This window comes from Phacochoerus africanus, chromosome 1, assembly GCF_016906955.1.
Source record: "Phacochoerus africanus isolate WHEZ1 chromosome 1, ROS_Pafr_v1, whole genome shotgun sequence".
NCBI lineage: Eukaryota > Metazoa > Chordata > Mammalia > Artiodactyla > Suidae > Phacochoerus > Phacochoerus africanus.
Genome location: NC_062544.1, coordinates 237,446,567 through 237,473,806, shown reverse-complemented (window position 1 = coordinate 237,473,806; position 27,240 = coordinate 237,446,567).

The following is a 27,240-nucleotide window of genomic DNA, read 5'->3' as shown; positions in this document are numbered from 1 at the left end:
GGGTGAAGACGTCTACTGTGCTTTTTTCTATTTATTTCTGCCTTGCATGTCATGTTTTCATTATGTGCTTTAATGTTAAGTTAGGCATAAAAGTTTCAAGCACTCCGGATCTTTTTCTTTTCTTGTTTTTCCCCTGAATTTACCCATTATGTGCCAAATTTGCAATGCTTGCCTTATTTTTTTATTTTCTTGATACATCTTTGCTTATTACCTTTTAAAAAACATTCAGTGATTTATGTTTTATCAATTGGCAAATTGTCAAATAGATTTTAAAATTCGGTCTATGTCTTCTTTTGCTAAATGATGTTTTTACTTTGTGTATGTAAAAAAAATAAAATTAGTAAGATTTATAATGTATGTTTAAGTGTTTGGTGGTTAACTCTAAATTTGCATGTATACTTAAGTCAATTTCTCGATTTTTAGATAGTATGTAGTGAATTACCACTCTGAAATTTGTAGAAATTGACACTCATACTTCTCTAAACATACCTGCTTAATAATCTACCTCCTTTAAGAATATTTATGTCTGTTCTAATCCCTTCACTCATTTAGATATATCTAGTTTCTTCATTATAGAGCAAATTTCCTGAAATCTTTAATTATTCTTTGTTTTTACTCACTTTTTAAAAAAATTCAAGAAAATCTCAGAAGTATTTTATATATATTACATTCTTGCTTTTTTATAAGGTCTGTCTTATAATAAACCTTGGCATACATAGACAATTTTGGGGTCCAGTTTATTTCCCATGACAGTTTATAGACATTGCACAGAATTAAAAATTTTTTTCCTCTATTATATCTTCTTCATCAATATTAATGCAAGTACGATGATCCTCCCTGTGTCTCTTCTTGATCTATCATCTTCTATCTAATTACATGCATCTTTTTATCTTCTTAATCTTGTTCTCTCTGATGATATTTTCAAAACTGTCTTCTAATTTTAGGTGCTTCTCATGTGGTTTTCATTTCTGTAATGACTTTATTTCATTTTTTTGCTTCCATTTATCATCTGTCAACTTATTATCTCTCCTTTGGTTTCTCTGTCTTCTTTGAGCTTTTATTCCCCAACCCCCAAGAGTCCAAGTTAACTTTATCTGGAATTTATTTTCTTTGAAATTTACTTCTGTAAGTTTCTCTGAAATGCCTCTTCTTATGTTTAATTTTCAACTAATATATTCATTTCTAACTTCCCTGAAATACCATAGTATAGACCTTGTGTTGGTCCTATTGTTCATCTGGGCCTGGGCTATCTACTTGCCTAACAGTGGTGTGAGGAGGGGTGGAAGGAATGGTCTGACCTTGGATTGCAGGCTCATAAACTTTCTTACCAAAACCTCTGTTGTCTTCCCTCCAAGGTGTGTCTCCCCTTAATTTGTGTATTTCTCTTTTTGGGGATAATCAAGAGGTCCTTGGGGGTTGCAAGGTAAGTTGGAATGTCAAAAGTCTTTCATGGACAATCTAGCATATACTTAACATAAATCTCACTGCCACCAGGAATAGAGTCGCAATTGCCACTTGCCCTCTCTGCTGTTCTCTGTCTTCCTGGCGGCCTGCTTCTCTAGTTATGAGGCTCTACTATTGTTTCGGGCAGATATTCTTCTTAATTTAAAATTCTATTTGTCCATTCCCAGTTTCATTAGAGATGACGTTTTCTTCACATTTTGCTGCTTTCGGTGTGCTTTGGGGAAGAATGTTAAACAAAAAACCATTTACTCCCCTATCTTTAATTGGAAATCCTCAACAACAAATTTTTTTTTGCAGTCTAAAGAAACCTTATTACAAGTGATTTTGAGGAATTCACAGGGACTCAGTAGTGTGAAAAATTTATTAAAATATAATTCTATTACGGCATCATCAGAATTTTCACTGAGGTGTCCAGGGGTCTCTAGCTAGCAGTAGTGTCCATTCAAGTTCATATTTCCAAGACATCTATTATTGAACCATTAACTCGCAAAATGGTGGTTTTAAATGTGTAAAAGCAAAGTTTAGGATAAGACTGGCAAGTTTTATTTTAGTCTAATTTCTTTTAACAGAACTTAGTAGGAAATTAGGGAATCATTGACATCTTTACCAAGGAAGTCATTTGATTAGAACTCTATTTAAGAAAGATGGATTAATATCCAGCACAAATGAACATCTCCTCAGAAAAGAAAATCATGGACTTGGAGAAAAGACTTGTGGCTGCCTGATGGGAGGGGGAGGGAGTGGGAGGGATCGGGAGCTTGGGTTTATCAGACACAACTTAGAATAGATTTACAAGGAGATCCTGCAGAGTAGCATTGAGAACTTTGTCTGGATACTCATGTTGCAACAGAAGAAAGCGTGGGGGAAAAAATGTAATTGTAATGTATATATGTAAGGATAACTTGATCCCCTTGCTGTACAGTGGAAAAAAAAAGATGTGAAAAAAAAAAAAGAAAGATGGATTGGAGAGAGAAGAGAGAAGAATTAACAGGAAACTGATTAAGAGAATCTTCCAGTCATATTTTCAGAATTTGTTCATGTTTTTTTGCTGACAATTTCAGACTTACCAATCCTGAAAGAGAGAGTAAGAAGAGGAAAACATTACCAAAATATTGGTATACTCTAGTGTAAATGACATTTGTCACAGTGCCTCTACTTGTCCATTACTAGAACACTAAAACTTCTAATTTTTAGTCAGATACAACTGATAGCTATGTAGATTTATGTAGATGCTGAACCAATATGGCAACACAGGAGGCTCCCAAATTTCCTTCCTCCCATCAATAGAGTATGTGGCTACACATAGAGCAGTTCCTTCACAGAAGAATCCAGAAACTAGTTGAGTGACTCCTACACATTGGGAGACTTAGAGAATAGCCACATTGAAATGGGTAGGAGAGACTGAGACATACTATTGCCATAATTCCCCCCCCCAGCACAACACCATAAAGTAAGAGAACCCCCAATTTCAAGATTCTCCAGGTGTGAAGGATTTGAACCACAATTCTAGTGCCCAGACTTTTAAGGCTGCCACACCTAGGGGATTGCCACCCTCCAAATCACCTAGCTTTGAAAGACCATGGGGCTTATGTTCATGAGTCCCACAGGATTATAGCAAACATAGAAGCAATTGTTAACAGGTGTGCAAACCCTCACTGTAGCTCTTGCCCCACAGTTAAGGGCAGAGGGAGCAGGCAAAAATCACCACGGTCTATTGCCAATATGCCAGTGTATGTTACAGATACACAATAAAAAAATCGCTTGTGTCATCAGAAAAATATAGGGGAGGGGAGTCTTCAGATGCATTTGAAGTAGAGTTGTTTTCAGCTTAAAATTGACTGTTGTAACTATGTTTCATGTGGGCCTCATGTTAACCACAAAGCAAAAACCTATAGTAGATACACAAAAGGTAAAGGAGTCAAAGCATACAACATCTGAAAATCATCAAATCGCAAGGAGAGGAAAATAAGAGCAAAGGGACTACAAAATAGCCAGAAAACACTTAACAAAATGGCAATAGTAAGTCAATAGCTATCAATAATTACTTTAAATGAAAATGTATTAACTTTAATCATAGAGTGGTTGATTGGATAAAATAATAAAAAAAAGATCCAATTTTATGTTGCCTGCAAGAGACTCACTTCAGCTTTAAGGACACACAGTCTGAAACTGATGGGTTGTAATGAGACATTCCTTGCAAATGAAAAAAAAAAAAGCAGGAATAGCTATTTTTATATCAAAGACAATCAACTTTAAAACAAAGGCTATAACTGGAGAAAAAGCCCATTACATAGTGAAAGAGGTATCAATTTATTAAGAGGATATAACATTTATAAATATTTATGTACCCAACAAAGGAACACCTAAATATATAAAGCAAATATTAACACATTTGAAGGGAGAAAGAGATAGTAACACAATAATAATAGAATTCAGTGTCCCATTTTCAACAATGAATAAATTATTCAGACTGAAAATTAATGAAAACAGTCAACTTAGACCACATGCTATATTAGATGGTTCTAGTAAGCATATACATTCCATCCATGGCAGCAGAATACACATTCTTCTCAAGTGCACATGGAACACTCTCCAGGATAGATTATATGTAAGGCCACAGAACAAGTCTTAACAAATATAAGAAGATTGAAATCATATCAAACATCCTTTCCAACCACAGTACCATGAAACTAGAAATCAATCATGAGAGGAAAACTGTAAATTCACACCTATGTGGAGATTAAACCACATACTTCTGAACAACCAATGAATCAAAGAAGAAATCAAAGGGAAACTTAAAAAAAATCTTGAGACAGATGATAATGGAAATACAACATTACCAAAATTTATGATCTGCAAAAACCAAATGAACAAAACTTCTAAAGGACAATCCACAGAATGGGAGAAAAACTGCAAATGAAGCAACCAACAAGGGATTAACCTTCAAAATATGGATACATCTCATACAGATTTATACCAAAGAAACAAACCAATTAAGAAATAGAAGATCTAAATGGATGTTTCTCCAAAGAAGACAGGCAGATGGCCAAAAAGCACAGGCATGAAAACATGCTCAACATCACAGATTATTAGAGAAATGAAAATCAAAACTACAGTGAGGTATTATCTGATACCAGTCAGAATGGCCATCATCAAAAAGTCTACAAACAATAAATGCTGGGAGAGGGTGTGGAGAAAAGGGAACACTGTACACTGTATGTGGGAATATCAGCTGGTACAACCACTGTGGAGAACATTACACAGAGATTCTGTAAAAAACTAAAAATAGAACACCATATGTTGCAGCTTATGCTGATCTAGCTCATATTAAGTGAAGTAAATCAGACAAAGAAAAGCAAATATACGAGATCCACTAGTACGTGGAATCCAATAAAAATGACACAAAATGACTTACAAACAAAAACAGACTCAAACTAAAGAGGAAACATGGGTGGGGGAAGGACAAATTAGGGGACTTGGATTGACATATACACACTACTATATATAAAGTAGATTAGTCACAAGGACCTACCGTATAGCACAGGGAAATCTACTCAGTATTGGGTAATAACCTATATGGGAAAATAATCTGAAAAGGAATGGATCTATTTGTATAACTGATTTACTTTGCTTTATACCTGAAACTAACACAACCTTGGAAGTCAACTATACTCCAGTAAAATTTATTTAAAATCTGAGGTTAATAGATGCAACCTATTACATTTGGGATGGATAAGCAATGAGATCCTGCTGTATAGCACTGGGAACTATATCTAATCACTTGTGATGGCTCATGATGGCAGATAATGTGAGAAAAAGAATATATATATATATATATGTATGTGTGTGTGACTTGGTCACTTTTCTGTATAGTAGAAAATTGACAGAACACTCTAAACTAACTATAATGGAGAAAATAAAAATCACTAAATAAAAGGTGATAAGACCTGAAGGGCCAGGCAGTGCCAGGAAAAAAAAAGTTCTAAGAAGGAATTTAACACTTCTAAACAAATACCTTTAGAAGAAAGACAGATCTTAAACAACCTAGCCTTATACCTCAAGGAACTATATAAAGAAAAACAAACTAAGCCCAAAATTATTAGAAGAAAGGAAATAAATGTTAGAACAGAAATAAATGAAATAGAGGCTGAATATATATAATGATACAATTGTTAGTGATATATACCAATTTTGGAGAAGGAGCTGTTAGACATTGTAGAGAAGAAATAGGAAATAGAATATATTGTTTTGCCCTTGAGAAGCTTATATTCTATTCTATGCTGTGGTATGCAGAATAAAGGCCCCCAAAGATGTCCACATCCTAAGCCCCTGGAATTAGTGCATGTATTACCTTACTTGTCAAAAGAATCTCCAGATGTGATTAATATTAAAGACTTAGAGATGGAGAAATTAATTTAGATCATCCAGGGGAGTCCAGTGTAATCCTGTGAGTCCTTAAATGTGGAGAACCTTTCTTGGATTTTGTCAGAGAAAGATGAGATATTATAAGAAGGGACAGAGAGGTGCAATATTTCTGGCTTTAAAGATGAAGAAAAGGACTCACAAGCCAAGGAATGTGGGTGGCCTTGTAAAAGGCAAGGAGGTGAATTCTCCTCTAGATATTCTAGAAAGGAATGACATCCTTCTAACACAATTTTAGCTCAGTTAGACCCAAATTCTATGGGTTCTGACCTATAGAACTGTTGGATAGTATTTTGTGTTGTTTTAAGTTACTATATTTATAGTTATTTTTTATGGCAGCAATAGAAAACCATACCTATATGTAGAATCTAATAAAAATGATACAAAAGAACAACTATATTTCTATATTTATATATGTCTATATGTGTATGTATCCATATAGAAAGCCCATGTATAGATGTATATGTGTACAAACTTCTATTACATATAACAGAATACTTGACAAGCAAGTATTTTTATGAACCAGGAGATATTCCTCTGGTCTTAGGAACTTATATGCACCTTGTCCCAGAGCATCTTATACATCTAAATTGTCCTTCGTGTTCACAGTCTCCAGCAGACAGAAGTTAGGACCGAAGAGGCCTTTCATGCCTGCTTCATATATATATGTGAATTGTGGCAAAAAATATGGCCCTTCATGTATTTTGTCAATTAAGTTTTGACAATTTGCAGCAAAATATGGGAAGTACCATAGAGGCATGACTGAAGCACCATAGAGACATGACCAAAGCCCTCTAAGAGTTGAGAGCAAGAGGGACAAAAAGGACTTTAAGAAGGAGGGGGCATTTGAACTGGTTTTTTGAGGTTGAATACAATTTCAAGAAGTAAACATGAGGAAGACAAATTCTAAGCAGGGGGAATGGGGTTAGCAAAGGCAAGCCAGTGTGGAAGTATGTACTATATGGGGAAAGAGGTGGATAGATCAGTGTTATGGTGTGGTTGATTTGATTAATATTGCTAAAGTATTTGTTTTTATTATTGAATATTTTTACTGAATCACAAATTCATAAAATATTCATAATATGATGATATAGGGAAGCTTCGGTTGGAACCAGATGTAAAAAAGTTTTGAATATTAGACAAAGTCAATTTTTATTTAACATACATTAAAAATAATACTTGGCTATATTAAAAATGTGTTGATTTAAACAAAGAGAGAGATGAGTTCCCTGGTGGTCTAGTGGTTAGGGTTTTATGCTTTCACCACTGCAAACTGGGTTCAATCCCTGGTCTGGGAACTGGAATTTCACATTAAGCCACTGCATGCTGTATCCCTAGAAAAACCAAAACCAAAAACTAAAAACAAGCAAAAAAAGAAAATCTGATGTTCCCATTGTGGCTTAGCAGGTTACAAACCCGACTAATATCCATGAGGATGTGGGTACCATCCCTGGCCTCATTTGGTGTGTTGAAGATCCAGCATTACCATGAGCTGTGGTGCGGCCTGGATCTGGCATTGTTGTGGTTGTGGCGTAGGCCGGCAACTGCAGTTCGGATTTGACCCCTAGCCTGGGAACTTCCATATGCTGCAGGTGAGGGCCTAAAAATTTTAAAACAAACAAACAAATAAATTAAAAAAGAGAGAGAGATTAGGTCAGCAATTACTTTAAAAAGGGAAATTGAGGAAGAAAGAGAAGAAAGATGAATTGGAATAGTTAGGAGATCACTAAGCCTGTCTAGATGAGGTAGTGACATCCATCTAAATAACACTGTCAGAATTTTTGCACCTATCTTCTGTAGTACTTATTTCGATGAATTTTACTTTATAGCCAAGATCCCTATCTAGTGGACTTTAGGCATATGTGAAATTTGAAACTAATATGTTTAACATAAAATTATATTTACAAGCAATTTTACTAACTTAAAACACATTATTTCAATGATTGGCAAATTAAGCTGGTAATCCCTTCCCCCCATGCTGAAATAGTTTTGATCTTTAGAACCTGCCTGCTTTTCTTACTGAATGAGGGGAGAACCTCTTAAAATTTTCACCTTGTTCTGTTTGGTCATAATCCTCCCTTGTGTTCTACTATGATGGTTCTGCTTTTCAGATGGTTCTGCTTCTGTCCTGATGATGTTTATGCCTGTATCACTAGATGCTGTTTTCCTCAGCTGTGGGCAACTCACACTTCAAGTATCTTGAAAATTGCCAATTTCTCCAGGAGTAGAAATCATTTCCTTGAGTTTACTTTTGCTCACTGTGTCTTTCTTCTTACTAGCTGTCCACTGAACTTTTTATCATGTCCTGTTTTCTATAGAGCACTTCCCTCTCCAATCATTCCACAGACTCCTTTGTTTAGGCCATTTCTCACAAGGAACAGCCTTCAGCTTTATTTTTATTGTGTCATTCTGGAAACATTATAGAGGTGAAAGTTTTTGTGCCATGTGATTGAAAAACTGGGAAAATATAATTCATTAACAGATGATGAAAACTAAGGAAGAATCGGCAAGATGGCCAGGGTCTGGTTTTAGATCATGCTGAACTTGAGGCTCTAAATGCCTCATGTAAGTGAAGATGAATAGCAAACATTTGGAAATGGCAGTGTGGTCTGGTAGAGATAAAGATTCTATGGTAAAATTTGCTGGTAGACATCAAAGAGGATAATTTTATATGTGAAAATATATGAGAGTGAATTTGAGAAGATTCATAGAAAAGGAAAGTGATTCAAAGAAAGAATAAGGTCACGGGCATGTTTCTTTGTTATCTTTGACAACTTTCTCTTTGTGCTATTGGTAAGAAGTCTAGTTGACTCATTGAAGTTATCCTTCTGGCCAAATTTTAGCAACCAGAAGTCACTGGGCTTATTCTTGTACCCACTGTCCTTATCATTGGCCTGGGATGTGGGGATTTGACTAATCTGTTCTCTAATGGTCCATCTCACTATGTGCCATTTTGCCACTAGAATTAAAGGTACACAACCTGAGCATCATTTCTTAAGTATACATTCTACCTTTACGTTTTAGCAAAATCTCTCCAAGTTAGTCTGGAGAGGAAAAACCTAAATATGCTTTTCCCTTCTGAGTCTATGGCAATAAGCAGTAATGAAAGTGTAGTCTTTGTGAATGAAAAAATGATCTGCACCCATGTTGGTATGCTCTGGGAATACTTCAGTGCTTCCAAATAGCTTTTGCTCTAATGTATTTCTTTATAGTAATGGCTAGCTCAGTTGCACCCATGTGAAAAGCTTTTAATTTGGTTAAATTTATGCTAGGAGCTGTCGGAAATTAGAGCCTTGCAGGGGTTCCTCCCTTCCTCTCATTGTAATTCTCATGTGAATTTCTCCCCTGCAAAGTTATGCAGCTCTCCATCTGGCCATATTCATAAGCTATCCTTCTCATGGAACTTTGATAAAATGCATCAGCTTCTTTGGAATTAGATTAGCATCTCAATCTGAGAGCTTTCCAGGCTCTTCCTGCTGACAGAAGATGAAAGCCTCATAAATAAAAATGCTGCTTTGTTTGCCTCTATGTTGTGATGGACCCTGTGGAAGAGAAAGATGATTAGATTTAAACATATTTCGTTCTATGTTACAGATATTCTCATTCTCCATGGCTTGACATTAATGCCCTCTCTTCTAGTGTTATCTACCGTGAAGATTGTATAATAGAACTGGAAAGTTAAATAGCACCCTTCAAAGTAACGTTTGCTTCTTCTAACTACTCTAGAAATCTCAGTGGAATATGTGGATTCGTTGTGTTTCATTATCAATTACATTCATTCTAAATAAGGTAATAATAAATTAGTCTTCCCTTCAGAATTCATGTCCAAAAATAGTCAATAATAATTGGTTGTCTATTTGGAATAAAATACGGTAACAAAATCTGTATATGTTAGACTGGAATTATATAATAAATATGTGTATTAGCATAGGTTAATAATTTGTAGATGACATGTAAGCATGTAAGGAAATTCTGGGACACAAGATTCAGAGTTAAGATCTGCTTGACTTGAGATGTAACTGAATAAAGTTGGTATAGGACTCAATCTGATTTATTGGTATGATGTTTGCCATTATTTTATTTTTGCATTAAAATGATTTGGGGAAGCTGAGCTTATTTATTATTAATATATTTATGATAAAGTTGGTTGTAATAATTTATATTATTTGGGAATAAAGTGGTTAGGATCTGGAAGAGGACTCTGGTTGTAGGATTTTAAGAAACATCAATCAGGACATCAATGTTGTGGCAGCATGAGATGTCCTTTTCAATAGACAACTGGTAAAATTCCTATAACACTCCACAAGTTGTTCTAAGCAACATATCAAGATGCTGGAAAATTTCACACATCTGTATATCTAAAGATGGGTGGCCTGTAGCACATAGAGGAGGAAAAACCAAGACAGCAGAGGTAGTGCCTATGATCCGGCCTCTCTGCCACAACATCTAAGACTGCAGGCTCAGAGAACCCAGAAGCAGAAGAGGAGGCTATACACACAACTCCAGTTTCCTGGCCATGGCAGTACACACAGCCACAGGGAAGGAGACAGCAGCCTCAGAGCTGGTGACTCTGTCCCTTCAGCTGTGGAAGCACCCATGACTCTCTCCTCCGAACCCACAGTGGTGGCACCTGTGAACCTGACAACCCCAGAGGTAACAGAGGCAACCCAAGATCCTGGCTTTACCACCCCCCCACAGTGGCAGAGACTACAACCCCAGACATGATGGAAGCACCCACCATCTCAGTGCCCCAGGCAGTAATGCAAGCTATAGCTGGGACACTGGCAGCAGCAAAGCAAGAGCAACCCAGGAGACATAAGCAGTAACAATGAGGACACTAGGCAGCACCTCTAGCAGAGGTGGTAGAGGATGGAAAGTGCTTATTTCAGCTATAACCAGAGGCAGGTTAAGCAAGAGAAACCAAAAATCTGTGATATAATGCTACCCATTGGAAAAAAGAAAACAAAAACAAAAGAAAAACCTCTAATTACTAGTGCTGAATTGTTAGAATCAAAATGATTCTAACGAAGAAATGTGTTTGTTACTTCAAATGCGCAGGTAGAGAAACAATCATCAAGCACCTTGAAAAACAAGGTAACAATGTATCACAAAAAGTAAATAACAAAACTTCCATAAAACCAAACTGAAAGCTATGGAGTATTGTGATTGAACTAATAGAGAATTCAAAATAGCTGTCATGGTCATGTCTTAGTGAGCTACAGGAAACTTGGAAAGGCAGTTCAGTGAGTTTAGGAATAAAATTAATGAACTGACATTCTAAAGAAATTGACATTCTAAAGAAAGAACAAAACTGAAATTCTGGAACTGAAAAATTCAATAAATGAGGTTAAGAACACATTAGAAATCAATGGAAATAGAGAAGATCATATGCAAGAGAGAATTAGTGAGCTCTCTAATAGATTTATAAAAAATGATGTAGGTAGAAGAGGAGAGAGAACTAAGTTCTAAAACAAATTGGGGAAATTCTATAGAACTATCTAGCTTCATTAGGAATGGCAACATAAGAATATTTGGTATCCCAGAAGAAGAGAGGGAGAAAGGAACAGAGAGTTTATTTAAGTAATAGCTGAAAACTTCCAAAACCTGTGGAAAGAACTGAGTATACAAATACATAAAGCTAAGATAACACCTAATTATCTCAACACAAAAAGACTTTCTCCAAGAAACATTATATTAAAACTTTCAAAAGTCAATTATTAACCTCAAATTCTTGCAAGTCTGTTCTCCATGTCCATAATTTTCTTTTCTGTGCAAGGGTTTGTTTATGCCATATATTAGATTCCAGATATAAGTGAAATCATGCACTATTTGTCTTTCTCTTTCTGACATTTCATTTAGTAAGAGAGTCTCTAGTTCCATCTATGTTGCTGCAAATGCATTATTTTATTCATTTTTATGGCTGAGTAGTATTCCATTGTGTATATATACTACATCTTAATCTATTCATATGTCAATGGACATTTGGGATCAATAGATACAAACTATTGCCTTTGGAATGGATAAACAACGAGATCCTGTATAGCACTGGGCACTATATCTAGTCACTTATGATGGATCATGATAATGTGACAAAAAAGCATGTATGTGTGACTGGGTCACCTTGCTGTACAGTAGAAAATTGACAGAACACTGTAAACCAGCTATAATGGAAAAAAATTATTTAAAAAAATGTCAATGATAAAGACTTTTAAAGGCAGCAAGGAAAAGAGGACAGTAACCTACAAAGGAACACCCATTAGGCTATCAGAAAATTTCTCAGCAAAACTCTAGACCGGGAGAGAGTGGAGTGACATACTCAAAATATTGAAAGATAAAAACTATTAGCAAGAATACTATCCAGAGACAAAGGATGTGTACTCCAAAAACTCTAAGATGCTGATGAAAGAAATCAAAGATGACACAAACAGATGGAAATATATACCATTCTCTTGGATTGGAAGAATCAATATTATCACAATGAGTATACTACCGAAGGCAATCTACAGATTCATTGTAATTCTTATCAAATTACCAAAGACATTCTTCACACAACAAGAACAAATATTTTAAAATTTGTATGAAAATAAAAATGACCCCAAATAACCAAAGCAACATTGAAAAAGAAAAACAGAACTGGAGGAATCAGGATTCCTAACTTCAGACCACACTACAAACCTGCAGTCATCAAAATAGTATGATACTGGCACAAAAACAGACACATGGATCAGTGGAACTTGATAGAAAACACAGAAATAAACCCAAGAACATACCATCAACTAAGCTCTGACAAAGAAGGCAGGAACATACAGTGGAGGAAAAGTAGTCTTTTGAATAAGTGGTGCTGGGAAAACTGGACACCTACATGTAAAAGAATGAAATTAGAACATTCTTTAACACCATATACAAAAATAAACTCAAAATGGATCAAAGACCCAAATGTAAGACCAGATACTATAAAACTCCTGGAGGAAAACATAAGCAGAATGCTCTTTGCATAAATTATAGCAACATTTTGTTTGATCCATCTCCTCGAATAAAGACAATAAAAACAAAAATAAACCAATGGGACCTAATTGAACTCAAAAGCTTTTGCATAGGAAAGGAAGCCATTAAAAAAATGAAAAGACAACCCACAGAATGTGAGAAAATCCTTGAAAAAAATGCAACGGACAAGGGCCTAATCTCCAAATTATCCAAACAGCTGATAGAACTCAACTATGAAAAAATTCAAACTACTCAAAAAATGTAAGTAGACCTAAAAAGACATTTCTCCAAAGAAGACATATGGTTAACCAGTAAGCACATGAAAAAATACTCAACATCACTAATTATTAGAGAAATGCAAATCAAAACTACAGTGAGGTACCACCTCACACCCGTCAGAATGGCCATCATTAACAAGTCAACAAAATAACAAAGGCTGGAGAAGGTGCGGAGAAAAAGGTACCCTCCTTCATTGTTGGTGGGAATGTAAATTAGTACAACCACTATGGAAAAAAGTAGGGTGGTACTTCAGAAAACTAAATATAGAACTACCATATGATCCAGCAATCTCACTCCTGGGTATATATCCAGACAAAACATTCATTCAAAAAGATACATTCATGCCTATGTTCAAAGCACTATTCACAATAGTCATGACATGGAAACAACCTGAATGTCCATCAAAAGATGAATGAATTAAAAAGATGTGGTACATATATACAATGGAATGCTACTCACCATAAAAAAGGACAAAATTTGCAGCAACATACATGCCACTAGAGATTCTCATACTAAGTGAAGCAAGTCAGAAAAAGAAAGACAAATACCATATGATATTGCTTACATGTGGAATCTAAAATATGGCACAAATGATCCTATCTACAAAACATAAACAAATCATGGACATGGATAGCATACTTGGAGTTGCCGGGGGGGAGCAGAGAGAGAGTGGGAAGGACGGGGAGTTTGGGGTTTGCAGATGCAACTATTACATTTAGAATGGATAAGCAATTGGGTCCTGCTGTACAACACAGGGAACTATGTCTAATCTCTTGGGTTAGAACATGGTGGAAGATAGTATGAAAAAAAGAATGTATATATATGTATGACTAGGTCACTTTACTGTACAGCAGAAATTGAAGGAACATTGTAAATCAACTATACTTTAATAAGAACTTAATAAAAAACAACAAAAAAGAAATACCAATGTCAGTGTTTTTGAAATCAAAATTAAAGAGATTTAGGGAAAGAGAAGTATGTGGTCTCAAAAACAAAAGTCTGAAGAACATTGCTAAAAAGACTAACAGATTTTGGCTGAATTATTACTTCTTAACCCTTGGAAAAATATCTCTGATTGAGTGATGAGGATGAAGACAGCCTACTAAAAATCAGACTGATTCAAGAAAGAGCTGATGGAGCGTCATGTTGATTTGGCAGTAAAAATGATTTTGCGTCATTGGAGCATATTCAAATTTCTCATCTTGGGATAAATTGGAATCCTAAAGTTTTTTCTGAAAAGAGAGTTTAAGTACAATTTTTGTCTCATTTGCTCAAGACTGATGTCTCTTCCAAGCTACTTTCTACCTTTCAATAACTGTCATTTTCTTCCATACTCTTTTTAAACATTTAAAAAATAAAATTTAAAAGTAATTAGGTTACTTTATTTTCTAAGGTATGGAGAAATCTATAATTCATTGCCTTTATATATGAGGACTTCCTTAAGTTAAACTCTACTTCAGGGCAAAACAATTGCCTAAGATGGTGGTTAAAATTTTAGGCCAACTCTGATTAACAATTTATGCCTGAGATATGCTGCTTAGTGATAGAAAACCAAGAGTAAGTTTTCTTAATATAATAGCTACCATCTCAGAAAACTGTCAGTCTCATGTTTTTATTATGGGAAGGGATTCTAGTTGCAACAGGAATAAAAAAATAGACAGGAGCCATATGGAACTTTATCCACTTGCTGCCAAGAAATTGTCTTCTGTTTTAAAAGCCAAAGAATCCAAGATATACAGAGGGAAAACAATCCTTTATAGATGCAATGATGTATTTGATTGAGTGGCATTGATTGGAAATACGGAATGAGATATTTCTTTTTAAGAAATTATTTAATGTACTGGTTGTGAATTGAATTATCTGAAATGAACTTTCTGATCACAGAACTTTTATTTACTTTTGGTTAGTTTTAGATTTCTGTTCATGAGCACACTTTAAGTTGGCCCTTGTTAACTTCTACAGGATTGAGTGTTTGAATGTGGGGGTGGAGGAGTTTTTTGTTTAAACAGGAGAAAGTAGAGTGATTTTATGCTTTGTAAGATATTTAAAACATATGATATTAAGATGTAATAACTTGGCTCTAGTAACTTATAGTGTTTTGAAATCACAGCATAAAACTGAGTATTAGAGTCAAGTAAATTTGAGTCATTAAATTGCTTATGCCAACAATTGACATGGAAATTATAGATCGAGGAACCAGGAAAGAAATGGATAAGAGCTCTATGTAAGATGGTGGTATACTAAGTCCTAGAAGAAGGGAATTTTTGGCAGGATGGCTCAATTTTATCTCTGAAAAATGTATATTTTTTTTTGTTAGAAAATGGAGGATAAAAAGATGTCATTGAGTAAATGCACAGTTTCCCTCAAACACAGAAGACCTGATTAGCTATGGTCTGACCTAGTTCATTTATCTGTTTGTTTGTACACGGTTGATCTTTTTTTATTTGGATTGAGGTATCAAATGCCTATAGAAAAGTATACTTCTCATAATCACACAGCCATGGTTCAGAATGGAGGTTGCCATATGAAGGGAGTGTGGGTCAGTGGAGAAGTGAGAGAAGGTCTTAGTGTCCAGCTATAATGGAAAAAATAAAAATCACTATAAAAAATAAAAATAAAACAAGAGAATGAAAAAAAATTAAAAATAGCACCGAATGGCTTAAAAATGCATAGTAGAGAAAGAAACACAACTTTAACTTATACGGTGGCCTATACATTTTGTTTGGCTGATTAAATTCTGTTATCAACTTGTTGTATCCATCCCTGCTGCTATGGCCCTTCTGATGTCACTCTGACTTTCATAGGTTTTTGGGAATTTATCAAACTCCTTTTGTTCCTGAAGATTATGTTCCTGTCTTGTCACAGAAGGAATTCAGAAGAGATGGAAACTGAGAAAGAAAAGTGAGGATTTATTTAATTGAGAAATAAACCTCTTAAGGAGAGACAGGCAGAGATGCAAGCAGCTGCCCTTCATTTTTTTGGCACTCAGATTGTAGGTGGAATCAAGTAGTATGAGTGAGATAGTCACTGGAAAGGTGGGGGTCAGGGGTCATATTCCTTAATTTTCATCCCAGCTCCATCTTCCCAAAGGGAGGAGGGATTTTTGTCCTTATTTATTTTTTTTTAAATTTTTTGGCTTTTTTTTATTACTCAAATGAATTTATCACATCCATCTATAGTTGCATAATGATCATCACAGTCCAATTTCATAGGATTTCCATCCCACAGCACAAGCACATCCCCCCACCCCGCAAAATGTCTCCTCTGGAGACCATAATTTTTTCATTATCTGTGAGTCAGCATCTTTTCTGCAAAGAAGTGCAGTCTGTCCTTTTTTCAGATTCCACATGTCAGTGAAAGCATTTGATGTTGGTGTCTCATTGTATGGCTGACTTCATTTAGCATGGTAATTTCTAGGTCCATCCATGTTGCTAAAAATGCCAGTATTTCGTTCTTTTTAATAGCTGAGTAATATTCCATTGTGTATATGTACCACCTCTTCTTTATCCACTCCTCTGTTGATGGACATTTAGGGCATTTCCATGTCTTGGCTATTGCAAATAGTGCTGCAATGAACATTGCAGTACATGTGTCTTTGCGAGTCGTGGTTTTCTCTGGATAGTTGCCCAGGAGTGGGATTGCTGGATCAAATGGTAGTTCCATTTTGAGTTTTCTGAGGAATCTCCATACTGTTTTCCACAGTGGTTGCACCCATTTACAATCCCACCAACAGTGTACTAGGGTTCCCTTTTCTCCACACCATCTCCAGCACTTATTGTTTGTAGACTTTTTGATGCTGGCCATTCTGCTGGTGTAAGGTGGTACCTCATAGTGGTTTTGATTTGCATTTCTCTAATAATGGGTGACACTGAACATCTTTTCATGTGTTTTTTGGCCATCTGTATGTATTCTTTGGAGAACTGTCTGTTTAGATCTTCTGCCCATTTTTTGATGGGGTTGTTTGTTTTTTTGGTATAGAGCTGCGGAAGGTGTTTATAAATTTTGGAGATGAATCCTTTGTCAGTTGATTCACTTGCAAAGATTTTCTCGCATTCTGTGGGTTGTCTTTTTGTTTTGTTTAGGGTTTCCTTTGCTGTGCAGAAACTTTGAAGTTTGACTAGGTCCCATTTGTTTATTTTTGTTTTTACTGTCATGACTCTAAGAGGTGGATCTGAGAAGATGTTGCTGTGGTTTGTGTCAGAGAGTGTTTGGCCTATGTGTTCCTCTAAGAGTTTTATACTGTCTGGTCTTATATCTAGATCTTTAATCCATTTGGAGTTTATTTTTGTGTCTGGTGTTAGGGAGTATCCTAATTTCATTCTTTTCCATGTGGCTGTCCAGTTTTCCTAGCACTACTTATTGAAGGGGCTGTCCTTTCTCCATTGTATATTCTTGCCTCCTAGATTAGTTGGCTGTAGGTGTGTGGTTTTAATTCTGGGTGTTCTGTCGTCTTCCACTGATCAATATTTCTGTCTTTGTGCCAGTACCATACGGTTTTTGATGATTGTTGCTTTGTAGTATAATCTGAAGTCCGGGAGCCTGATTCCTCCAGCTACATTTTTCTTTTTCAGGATGTCTTTGGCTATTCTGGGTCTTTTGTACTTCCAAACAAACTTCAAACTATTTTGTTTGAGTTCTGTGAAAAATGTCCTTGGTAGTTTGATAGGGATTGCATTGAATCTGTAGATTGCCTTAGGTAGTATAGTAATTTGGATAATAGTAACTCTTCCAATCCATGAGCATGGAATATCTTTCCATCTATTTGTGTCATCTTTGATTTCTTTCATCAGTGGCTTATAGTTTTCAGAGTACAGGTCTTTTGTCTCTTTAAGGAGGTTTACTCCCAGGTATTTTATTCTTTTGGTTGTGATGGTAAATGGGATTGCTTCCCTAATTTCTCTTTCTGCTCTCTCATTGTTAGTGTACAGAAATGCCATTGATTTCTGTGTATTAATTTTGTATCCTGCAACTTTGCCAAATTCATGGATGAGCTCTAACAGTTTTCTGGTAGAGTCTTTAGGATTCTCTAGGTATAGTATTATGTCATCTGCAAATAGTGACAGTTTTACTTCCTTTCCAGTTGGGATTCCTTTTATTTCTTTTACTTCTCTGATTGCTGTGGCTAGGACTTCTAAAATCATGTTGAAGAGTAGTGGCAAGAGTAGACATCCTTGTCTTATTCCTGATCTCATCAGGAATTCTTTCAGCTTTTCACCATTGAGAATGATGGTAGCTGTGGGTTTGTCATATATGGCCTTTATGATGTTGAGGTAGGTTCCCGCTATGCCCACTTTCTGAAGGGTTTTTATCAGAAATGGGTGCTGGATTTTGTCAAAGGCTTTTTCCGTGTCTATTGAGAGGATCATATGGTTTTTATTCTTCAGTTTGTTAATGTGGTATATCACACTGATGGATTTGTGGATATTGAAGAACCCTTGCATCCCTGGGATAAATCCCACTTGGTCAAGGTGTCCAATTCTTTTGATGTATCGTTGGATGCAGTTTGCTAGTATTTTGTTGAGGATTTTTGCATCAGTGTTCATCATTGAAATTGGCCTGTAGTTTTCTTTTTGTGTGGTATCTTTGTCTGGTTTTGGTATCAGGGTGATGATGGCCTCATAGAATGAGTTTGGGAGTATCCCTTCCTCTGCAATTTTTTGGAATAGTTTCAGAAGGGGAGGTGTTAACCCTCCTCTAAATGTTTGGTAGAATTTTCCTGTGAAGCCATCTGGTCCTGGACTTTTGTTTGTTGAAAGTTTTTAAATCACAGTTTCAATTTTATTTCTTGTGATGGGTCCATTCATTTTTTCTATTTCATCTTGGTTTAGTCTTGGAAGGTTGTACTTTTCTAAGAATTTGTCCATTTCTTCTAGGTTTTCCATCTTATTGGCATATAGTTGCATATAGTAGTCTCTTATGATCCTTTGTATTTCTGTGATGTCCGTTGTTACTTCTCCTTTTTCATTTCTGATGTTATTGATTTGAGTCCTCTCTCTTTTTTGCTTTAGAAAGCTGGCTAAGTGTTTATCAATTTTGTTGATCTTTTCAAAGAACCAGCTTTTTGTTTCATTGATCTTTTCTATGGTTTTCTTTGTTTCTACTTCATTGATTTCTGCTCTGATCTTTAGGATTTCTTTCCTTCTACGAACTTTAGGTCTTGTCTGTTCTTCTCTCTTGAACTGCTTTAGATGTAAAGTTAGCTTGTTTATTTGAGCTTTTTCTTGTCTCATGAGGTGGGGTTGTATTGCTCTAAACTTTCCTCTTAGAATGGCTTTTGCTGCATTCCATAGTGTTTGGAGTGTTGTATCTTCATTGTCATTTGCTTCTAGGTCACTTTAATTTGCTCTTTGATTGCTTCAGTGATCCATTGGTTGTTTAGTATCATGTTCTTGAGTCTCCACGTGTTTGTGTTTTTTGGCAGTTTTTTTCCTGTTGTTCATTTCCAGTCGTATAGCGTTGTGGTCAGAAAAGATGCTTGATATGATTTCAATTTTCTTAAAGTTACCAAAGTTGGATTTGTATCCCAGGATGTGATCAATCTTAGAGAATGTTCCATGTGCACTTGAGAAGAATGTGTATTCTGTTGCTTTTGGATGGAATGTCCTATAAATATCTCTTAAGCCCATCTGGTCTGTTTCATCCAGGGCCTGTGTTTCCTTATTGATTTTCTGTCTGGTTGATCTATCCATTGCTGTAAGTGGGGTGTTAAAGTTCCCCACTATTATTGTGTTATTGTCAATTTCTCCTTTTAAGGTTGTTAGCAGTTGCCTTACATATAGTGGTGAACCTATGTTGGGTGTTTAGATACTTAAAATAGTTATATCTTCTTCTTGGATTGATCCTTTGATCATTATGTAATGACCTTCTATGTCCCTTAAGATATTCTTCATTTGAAGTCTATTTTGTCTGATATGAATATTGCTACTCCAGGTTTGTTTTGATCCTCGTTTGCATGGAATATTTTCTTCCATCCTCTACCTTCAATTTGTATGTGTCCCTAGAAGTGAAGTGGGTCTCTTGAAGACAGCATATATATGGGTCTTGTTTTTGTATCCATTCAGCCAATCTATGTCTTTTGGTTGGGGCATTGAGTCCATTAACATTTAAGGTAATTATTGATATGTATATTCTTACTGCCATTTTATTAATTGCTTTGTATTTGTTTTTGTTGCTCTTTTTTCTTTCCTTCTCTTGTTCTCTCTATTTCTGGTTGATGACTGTCTTTAGTGTTGTATTTAAGTTGATTTTTCTTTGTGTTTCCATTGTAGAGTTTTGGCTTGCAGTTATTCTGAAGTTTTGATATTAGAGTCTATATGTATATGATATTGTTTTAAGTTGTTGTTCTCTTAATTTCAAGTTCATCTCCAGTGTCCTGCATTTGTACCACCTCTTCTCATGATTTCTGATTTTGGTGGTATAATTGTGCGTGGATAATTTTATATCTTTACTGTATGTATACCTTTACTGGTGAGCCTTGTCATTTGTGGTATTTTTGTTTCCTGTTGCTGTTTTTTTTTTTTTTTCCTGCCTAGAGAAGTTCCTTTAGTATTTGTTGTAAGGCTGTTTTAGTGTTGCTGAATTCTCTCAGCTTTTGCTTATCTGTGAAGGTTTTGCTTTCTCCTTCAAATCTGAATGGGAGCGTTGCTGGGTAGAGTAATCTTGGTTGGAGGTTTTTTTCCTTTCATCACGTTAAGTATATCGTGCCATTCCCTTCTGGCCTGCAGAGTTTCTGTTGAAAAATCTGCCGATAACCTTATTAGGGTTCCCTTGTATGTTATTTGTTTCTTTTCGCTAGCTGCTTTCAGGATTTTCTCTCTGTTCTTAATTTTGGTCAGTTTGTTTACTGTGTGTCTCGGTGTGTTCCTCCTTGGGTTATTTTATATGGTAGTCGTTGCACTTCCTGGATTTGAGTGAGTGGTTCCTTTCCCATGTGAGGGAAGTTTTTGGGTATTATCTCTTGGAATATTTTTTCTGTCTGCTTCTCTCTCTCTTCTCCTTCTGGCACCCCTATAATATGGATGTTGGTGTGTTTAACATTGTCCCAGAGTTCTCTGAGACTCTCTTCATTTGTTTTCAATCTTTTTTCTCTTTTCTGTTCTGCATTTGTTATTTCTTCTAATCTATCCTCCACCTTGCTTACTCGTTTTTATGCCTCCTGCATTCTGTTGTTAGCTGCTTCTAGTGAATTTTTTTATTTCAGTTATTGAATTTTGCATCTCTTCTTAAGTTTTATGTCTTGTATCTCTTTGCTCAGTGTTTCCTGTAAACTATCCATCTTTGCCTCCAGTTTATTTCCAATGCCTTGCATCATCTTCAGCATCAACAGTCTAAAGTCTTTTTCCTGGAGGCTGAGAATCTCCTCATAACTTAGCTGCTTTTCTGGGTTTTTTTCTTTTTCCCTCATCTGAGTTATAGTTCTCTGTCTTTTCATTTTTATAGGTTTTTGGTGTGGTGGCCTTTTTACAGATAATAGAGTTGTAGCCTCTCTTACTTATGGTGTCTGTCCCCCTTGTGGCTAAAGTTGGTATGAGGGCTTGCTGTAGGCTTCCTGATGGGAGGGGCTGATGCCTGTCCACTGGTAGGTGGAGCTGATTCTAGTTGTTTTGGTGGGTGGGGCTTAGTCTCTGGATGTGAGTAGAGGTGGCTGTGTGCCTGAGGGGTCTTTAGGCAGCCTGTTTACTGAGGGGAAGGGCTGTGATCCTGCTGGGATTGTTTGCCCTGGGGCTTCTCAGTGCTGACTGACAGGTGGGGCCAGGTTTTCCCAAAATGACCACCTACAGAGAAATGCATGCTGCTGAATATTCCCCAGAGCTTTGCTTCCAATATCCTTCCCTCGAACAAGCCACATTCACCCCTGTTTTCCCAGGAAGTCCTCCAAGAACTGCAGTCAGGTTTGACCCATATTCCTATGGAGACTTTGCCTTGCCCTGGGACCCAGTGCATGTGAAATTCTGTGTGCGCCTTTTAAGAATGGGGTCTCCATTTCTCCCAGTCCCATGGAGCTCCTGCACACAAGCCCCATTGGCCTTCAATGCCAGATGCTCCAGGGGGTCTTTCTTCAAGTGCCAGATCCCCACACGTGAGAGTTTGATGTGTGGCTCAGAACTCTCACTCCTGTAGGTGAATCTCTGTGAACCAGTTAGTTTCCAGTGGGTGGGGCTTCCCACCCTGGAGGCATGGGGTTGTTTATATCATGTAATTTCCCCTCCCAACTCTTGATGTGGCCTCCTCTTTGTCTTTTGGAGTAGGGTATCTTTTTTAATGTTTCCAGTCCATTTGGTTGATGATTGCTCAGCCTTTAGTTGTGAATTTTGTCCTTATTTAGTTTTTTCAGAAGTGTCATGGTGTTGGTATATGATTGATACTTCTTATCAGCATAGCTAATGTTATTATAATTTTATTATAATGAGGGCATAATTAGCAACAGTTTACATTTGGACATCAGAGATTCATGTCTTTTTCTACCTCTCTTTGTCTGCCTCCATGGCACTTATCACTCCAAAATGTGTGGTTTCCTATCAGTCTGGAGGTTCTGGCTTTTCTTTGTCTGCCATGGACCTGCTGTTTGTGTGATGTGTGGTTTCCTGCCATCTGGCTCCATGTGCCCCTTCTCTGCTCATGCCTTACTATCTGCCCACTGTAACAATTTTAATGGCATTTTTCTGCTCTGCAGTGAGTGGTCCTTATTTTTACTCCTGCCATCAAAAAGATTAAGGATGGACACCCTTCCCATCTATCTCTTCATTCTTTCTTTAGAGTCTAATAAAGGGCCTCATTCTTTTTTTCTTATAAATAAAATCCCTGTGTTAAAACTTTTATTTAGATCACTCAGTTTCTCACTGCCTCTCAAGGATGGTTAGTCTTAAGCTACTTTGATCAATGCTGTGTGATTCAGCACCCCAAACCACCACTTAGAGCATGCAGTTGCAGGTGACCCTCACATGGTATGGAGTACCTCGATGTTCCTTTACCTTAGGATGAATTCCCCACACATCAGGTTAGAACTCTACGAGTGAGTTTATGGTAGATGAGCTCTCCAGGGTGCCCTTGGGAAGACCTTCTTCTACAACCAATGGAAGAAAGAAATGTTAAAAACGACTGAGGGATAGGTTTTCTGTGTGGATTTTTTTTTCCAAATAAAATTCTCCTTTTCTCTCTCTCCCCCAGTTAATGGGGATATGAGTGAATTTGTATGTTTGTGTGGGTGACTCACACATCTAATGAAACCAAAACACCTCTGACTTAAGCTTAGTTATTTGCTGCCTTAACCCAGATTGGGACTGGAACCCACAGTTTTTTTAAAAATTAGAATCACTCACCCAGTGTCTGGACTTAGTAAGGCTCAGGTTCTTTGTGTCTCAGAGTGGCGGGACTACAGCAAGAGGCAAAGAGATAGGCAAGAAATAGATTTATTAGATTTATTAAGATAGGATACTTGTGAGGGACATGAGCAGGCAGGCAAGGAGGCTCTGCCCCGAGGATTAGGTGGGCTACGTTTTATAACCCAAGGGAAGTGGGGGGAGGGGCAAAAGACCACCTTCTTTTTTATTCTTCAAGTAGATGTTAGACTTACATCACTAGCTCCTCCTTCGTATTGGGTAAGGGAGTATTTTAACCTATGAGGTCAAGCCAGGACTGTTGTGGTGCTTATTCACATTAACAGAAGGTTGGTAACATAAGCCAAAACATGTTGAAACATCTCAGGTTTCTGTATGATGAAGGTCTTCTACTGTGGAATGCCATTTTTCCCTGAAATTCCTGTCCTTGGTCCTAAGGATCATTTTCTTGCTGTTTTGAATGCAGGCCTCATTTTATTTTTCACTTAATGACCTGAGGCATATCTTGTGCTTTCATTTACCATTTTATAGTTAAGCAAGCCTACTTTGTTCCATATCCTGATAGCTTTCTTGAGTGATCATTAACTTATAGGGGTCTCCCAAAGTTCCCTAGGTTTCCCTCTTTGTTTATGGTCCCTTACTGGGACTTGTACAATCACCTATGTAACTATCCTACTCTAACCCTATCACTAATGTAGAACTCTATAGAAATGAATTTCAGTGAGTTTTTTTTTTTTTAAACACAAGACCATATCAAAGAAAAAGAAACACACTTGAGCTGTTGACTGGCTTTCACCACTTATTATGTGAGAAAGGAGATGTCAGTAACTTAAAAGAAATTTTAAGATCAATGCGTTTGAGCTTTTTTAATTTTAAAATTCTTTACAGAAACTTGTCAAAAACATTATGTAATAGAAATAGGGAGGCTGAAACTTCTCAGTGCAATGGGAACTTTCTTTGTTTTCTCTGAGAACAAAAGATAGAAAACTGGAGTCTTGTCTTGGGGACCACCACCGTGCTCCCCACCCAGGATATCAGTCTCTGTTAGTTACATGCAATTATTGATTTTTAGGAACTATTGGTCTGCTTTATAAGGAAACAAAGACTGGGCTGCAACCATGTATTCACAGGAACCATAGAGAAATAACTGGTGAGGCAAAGGTGGTAAATGAACCAATTGTTGGGGTAGTTCAGGCTTAAATCGACTTTCTGCTCAGGGGACCTGAAGTCGCTCTAATTCTTCCTTCGTTCCAGTTGTATAGATCAGCTTAGAAATGTGGTAGAAGGTTGACACATCAGAATATGACTTTATTCTGCCCCTGGAATAACCAAGAATGTTTTAGAAAATCAGTTTGCTCTCTCTAGGAGGACTGTACTGAAGTACAGGAACATAGTCTTTTCGGGAAGAGTTCCTCTGAAGATGGACATGGTTTCATTTTTGTTTCATTAGCTCTTACTACAGAGAAGATGATGGATAAACTTAGTTATTTTCTGCTTTTATTATTAAGGATTTTATCCATTTCTTTTCAATGTAGAAGAATACGGGAGCCTAAATGTGATTGCTGAGATTTGTCATTTTCAGTAGCTCAGGGATTTCCTTGAAATAAACTAAAGGCATCTGCTTTCAACACTCATGTCTATAAAACCACAAGTGAGAAGGAAATGTGTGGACTTTCAAACCCCAGATGCTGCTGCATTTAAAAAATAATTGTTGCTATGAATGTTGAAATATTTTCCTCCTGGTCACTGATTATGTTTTTTGAGTGTGTGTGTGTGTGTGTATGTGTGTGTGTATGCATGTTTGCTCACATGCATTTTACCTACTCAAGAATTCTGCGTTCAAGAATTTTGCATCAGAATTTATTGCTTCCTTGATTAGATTAAGATATAGACTTGTGTTAGTATTTAAAACAAGCTGTAAGTTGTGTCTACGTAATTAATACAAAGTGAAAAACAGCCAAATATCCTGTTAAGCCACACACCTTGCTTATAGAAATTAAAGGATATATACTTCTATTTTGGTGAAATATTTTTCTACTTTAAAGCAATTTTAAGAAAAAATGATCTTTTTCTCTACTATGCCATTCTAAATCTGCCTTATAAAAATTATGACTTTTTTTTAGACTTGTCACTCTTAATCAAAATGAAAGGAAATAAAATAAAATGCAATTCAAAAGTGCCCAACCTTTCTTTTCCTTTTATTAAGCTATATCTACAGAGGAAGTTGCCCTAGAATGAGTCTGAGGAGAGCAGTTCTGTGGGATGGAGGTGATGCCTCTTAACATTCTTTGGCCTTTGTTTCCTCTCTTATAAAATTAGAGCCACAGAGCACTGTCTCTGTGGTCCCTCCTCTGTCTGCCCCTCTGGCTCTAAACACTCTATTTCACTTTCTCTGCTATGTACACGTCATTATCTGACATCCCCTTGGGAACGAAACTTGCAGTGCGTGGCTCTCTTTTCAAATGGTAGTTAAGAGAAAGAACTCTAAGGCAGCAGATCCAGCATTTTCAAATTTAAAACTCAACTGAGAAGAAAAGAATTCATCCAGAGAAGTGTGTAGTTCCACTTGACTGAATCTTAGCACTTCACACACCTCTATTAGGGAAGGGGTGGACGTTACAGAGATTTTCCATCTCTAATGGCTGTGGTTAAGAGTCTTGATTGTACAATATTTTGATTTGCACTTCAGAGTTCCCTCAATGTCTCCATCTATGTCCACGGATAACTCTCTAAATACAGCAGCTGTGCCATCTGTTTCAAATATTATTTCAGCCCTTGCCTTTTTGGGATAAATTTCATAAAGTGTATTGCATACACACACATTTAATTGAACAAATGAGAAGCCTTTCTAGTTTCAAAAAGCTTCCTAAATGACAAGAAGTGTCCAATTTCCATTCAAATGGTTACTCCGGGGCTTTAAAATGTGCAAATTCATCTAACAGAGGCTGGTGGTGTATTTTCAGGCAGATGGCTTGATTTTGTGAAGAAAAAAATTAAGTAGATTTTACTATCAATCTTGTTTTTTTTTGGCAAAAGACTGACATAATAAAGATGTGTGTATTACTGAGAATGCCTTTTAATAATGATTCTACCTTATGTTTTCCCCCAAGAATATGGTTAACTGACTAGGAAAATCTATTTAGAGATTTTATGTTTATACATAATGATCAGCTTAGGAAAAAAAAAAAAAGAAGCCTACTAACAAAATTGCTGATATACAAAAGGAAAATAATGCTCTACAACTTTCTAAAGGAGTCTAAGAGGAAAGGGAGTCTCAAGTTTATCTGCTTTTTCTCCTGCTATATGGTTGTAAAGTTATCAAGTTGAATATTTTAAAGGAAAAGAAATTTCATTTCATGTAAGCATGTCTTTAGAGGAGTATCTTCAGCGGGTGTGGTGTTATATATGTCATGTCCAGGGCATTTTGTGTATTAAATACCAACAATTTTAGAGGTGAGTCATTGGAATTATTGCTGTGTACTCTCAACTTTAGAATCATGTGTCAAAATCATGTCAAAGTTCTGTGCTATAAAGATCCTTTCAAGTCCTGCCTGCTTTTTGGAACATTACCCTTGCCAAATCCACCCCACTTTTCTTCCATTTGTATTTTGCAAAATTGACTGAATTCTTGGTTAGTTACTGAGATTAGTTAATCTAATGGTTAAAACAAACCATGTATCTCATCCCTCTTAGAAATGACTGTTGAGCAACCTAGGTCTATGCCAATCAACCAGTTGTTTCCTTTGGCATCAGT